Raw genomic sequence first — 4042 nt, 5'->3', positions numbered from 1 at the left:
TGTAGTTAGAAGACGTTTCAGTTCACTGTAGATTATTGATCCACGAGCTTTCACACAAAACACTTTTCATTCACCTGAACACACTGTGCAGCTCCTGGACACAAATCCCCCGTTTACACTCAGTGACTCCAGAGTGGACAATTCAACAGATTCAACCAGGTGTTCAAACCAGAAGTAACGACAGAGACACAAAATAATTTAACAGAGACTGAAAACAACAACAGAGACTGAAAACTACAAAGAGACTAAAAACAACCACAGAGACTAAAAACAACCACAGAGACTAAAAACAACCACAGAGACTGAAAACAACCACAGAGACTGAAAACTACAAGGAGACTAAAAACAACCACAGAGACTAAAAACAACCACAAAGAGACTGAAAACAACTACAAAGAGACTGAAAACAACCACAAAGACTAAAAACAACCACAGAGACTGAAAACAACCACAAAGACTGAAAACAACCACAAAGACTAAAAACAACCACAGAGACTGAAAACAACCACAAAGAGACACAAAACAACTACAAAGAGACTGTAGTTGTTTTCAAAGAGACTAAAAACTACTAAAAAGAGACTGAAAACAACCACAAAGAGACACAAGTGTAAATGGGGCCACTGTCCGTTATCATCTGGAACAACACACCTTCAGATTGACGTATTTACTGTCGTTTACATCAGGACGTCATGACACGTCTCGGTGTCATTTCACCCGCTTCATTAAAAAGTTGTGTATTTTATTTATTCAGCATTTAAAGAACGAGGCTGGTGTTGGACAGTATTGTTTTGTTGTCATCACTTCCCATGTGCAGATCCAAACCAACAATGTGTTAGTCCGTCTCTCAGTACTTTCCCCGCTCGTCTGAATCTCAGCTCACATTGGTTCCTACTTCTTCTGAGGTCTAGAGAAACCACCTGAAACCCGGATCTGAATCAGCTGTAAATAAATAATAACCTGCAGCACATGTGTCTCAGATGGGACACTCGTGTAACTTGAGAGCGTTTTACTGAAGCTGATGATCGTTGCCAAAAGTCAAGTCGCATTTCTTATTTACATTTTAGAAGCAGCCGGATCAGCTGTTAGCGGCTCGTGTTCGCGCCGTAAACACCGATGTTCACACACTGTCACTGGGTGAGTTTGAGACTGAGAGAAACTTCTCCAGTTCTGCAGCTATAAAAGCTATTTTTTCTTTCTGATTTCTAAGCAGGTTTTTTAGACGTTTTATTCACAATGGAAATCAGAGATAATTACAAACTCAGGAAGTTAAAGTCTCTCTGAATCCAACAACATGTGTTTCATGTGTGTGTTCAGATTTCTCCCAAGGAGAAGGAGGATTTTTGATTTTGCTTTTAAATGACCTTCAGAGCCGTGAGAGACTTTGTGCTTCTCTTGGTTTTATTTGATTCAGTGTTCTTTTAAATATTATACTTCTACAACAGGCGTCAGCTTCAGTAACTGTTAGAGACATTTTTGTTCTGACATTTTACAGAAAATAAAAGATTAATCAAGAAAATAATCGGCAGATAAATCGATAACGATCATGATAGTTCGTCACAGCTGTAGTTTAACAGCTTTTAATGCTGATAGTGAACTGTTGTGAACAAGATGAAAGTGAAAGCTAACTGTCAACGAAACTAAAAATGCTCATCAAGACACGTCATGAAACCCAAAGATCTTTAATTAAATATGATGTTTAGACACAGAAAAGCAGAAAATATTCTTTCACTCTGAAACCAAACCTGGACCCTTGAGAGGATTTGAGGGTTTTTGTCCTGCATCTGATAAATTGATTGGTTCCTTTCATTGTTGGTTTTGATCTGTTCAGTGTTGACAGTAATAAAAATATCGAATATCACCAGACTCCTGCTTTAAAAAACGAGGTTTTAACAGAAACAAAATCACACTCGAACACAACATTTCAGAAAGATGTTTCCAAAGCACTTTATTCACTTTGTTAATGATCCTGTCAGGAGCTGCACCGACTCAGAACAAAACTTCTTTAACTTCCTCTTGAACAACCTCTACCCTCTGCTCTGCTGCTGCTCTCTGTGGTTCCAGGAAATCAGAGCGGAGTGAGACATCTCTGTTTCTGTTCCTCTGATTTTAATCCTTCGAGTTTAAACTGTGTGAATGTTTTCCTCTCCGCTGAAGCCGGAGTCCATGAAGCAGCCGGACGACACACACTCTCTGTCCATCACTCAGTGTTTAACTTTCAACTTTAACTTTATTAATCCTGCAGCAACGGACAACACAGAACACACACACAGGCTAGAACACAATAACTACACAATAAAGTTCATGTGTTTATTCGTCTATAACGTGGGTCAGATTCACTGAACCACTAAATCTGTGCTGCAAAGATTTCTTTATGGTTTTGGTTTTAAGGTTCAGAACAATTGGTGATTAGTGATTAGAAATTATTTATATTAAAAATCCTGGCATCATGTTTTCCCTTTAGAGAATTTACACTGAGTGATCAGTACTGAGCTGTGTGTGTGTGTGTGTGTGTGTGTGTGTGTGTGTGTGTGTGTGTGTGTGTGTGTGTGTGTGTGTGTGTTTCTGCTGCTGAAGACTCGGTTTATGAAGCTCAGAGGAACAAACTCATTAAAGTGTCCTGATGACACAAACTGTTTTTCACACGTACTTTGCATTGATGCTGACCACAGCAGTGTTTGTGTTTTTAAATGATACACGTGTGTGTGTGTGTGTGTGTGTGTGTTGTAGTAATCAGAAACACAACATGTCAAAACTTCTTTTTAAAGCAACAGTCCAGGTGACTAAAGTTCAGCATAAAGACATCTCTTCTGTGAAGCTACAGCCAGTTAGCTTAGCTTAGCATAAAGACTGGACACAGGTGGAAACAGCTAGCCTGGCTCTGTGAAACATTGAGGTCTAAAGATCAGTGATCCAAGAAAAACACTTTTTTTTTTGTTTGTTTTTAAACTTTGTTTTTGTTTAGCAGATTAAACAAACGAGGCTGATCAATATGTTTGATTAACAGTATCAGTAACTCAGTAACTCTGCTTTTGTCTGTTTCCTTAAACACAATCAAACTTTTATTTTGTTTGTTTTCAGTCCGTCTTTATATTTGTGATGCCGTCAGATCATTTCAATAAAGTTCAGTAGATTTTACTGTTTATTCTGTTTTTATTCTTTTCCTCTAGAATCATGTGTCGGCACTTTGAGTGTCTGTCAGTTGTTTAGCTTTTCGTTTGATCTTCAGTTTTTAAATCATGAGAGATGACATCACCAGAGGCCAAAGGGAAAAAGAGCGTTCTCAGGTGTCATAAATACATATACATTAGTCACATGACCAATTACCTTCGTCTTAATTTTGTCATTATTCAAGGTTTTAACATTTTTTCATAAGGAGCTGTAATCCACCTCCGTAGATCGTTACACACTGTTCTGGTTCTGCTGCGTCTCCTGTGGGAAACTGTCACAGAGGAGAGAGAGTCGTCAGTCAGCCGCCTCAGAGGACTCGTTACCAGCTGAGTCATCAGGAGACAGACAGACGGACAGTGAGACCCTTTGTCTCCTCATGTCCCGTCTTCCTTTCACTTTCACTCCGACTCTACAGAGAAATTTGAATCGTAAATAAACGACACGAAGCAGCTGATCAAAGATGAAGTCTTCAGATACCAGAGTAAAAAAAATACTCCATTACAAGTAAAACTCCTGCAGGCGACATGTTATTTAAATAAACGTGTCAGTAAAAACAGAAAAACGCTTAAAAAAGCTTAAATATCAAAGTAAAAGTATGAAATGCAGTAAAATGTGACTGATTCTAACTGACATTATCAGATTATTATTTATCATAATATAATTCTATTAAAAAATTATTAGCACAAGTGCTTTATTGAGCACTAATCAAACCTTTTCATCAGCCGATTAAAAGACAAGTTGCACCATGTGACCAATGATTTACCCTGATTACTTCCTGGTTGCGTTCTTTCTGCACGCCGTCTGGACGCACGTGTAACTGTCACCACGTCAGAACCTGATTAAACATCAGAGCCAATTAAAACACAGTCCTCCT

General features: G+C 38.5%; 1 protein-coding gene across 1 annotated transcript in view; it reads left to right on the top strand.

The window, feature by feature from the left end:
* Positions 1 to 3135, top strand: part of nipal4 (NIPA like domain containing 4) — an 11581-nt gene extending 8446 nt beyond the window's left edge. The window contains exon 10 of the mRNA XM_056398317.1: positions 1 to 3135. This exon is cut by the window's left edge and continues 330 nt beyond it. The gene's annotated coding sequence lies outside the window, so the exon portion shown is untranslated.
* Positions 3136 to 4042: the final 907 nt, after the last annotated feature.

The sequence above is a fragment of the Seriola aureovittata genome, chromosome 15 (genome assembly GCF_021018895.1).
Source record: "Seriola aureovittata isolate HTS-2021-v1 ecotype China chromosome 15, ASM2101889v1, whole genome shotgun sequence".
In the NCBI taxonomy this organism is placed as follows: Eukaryota; Metazoa; Chordata; class Actinopteri; order Carangiformes; family Carangidae; genus Seriola; species Seriola aureovittata.
Note: the sequence above shows the minus strand (reverse complement) of the source record. Positions and strands in the feature narration are given on the sequence as shown.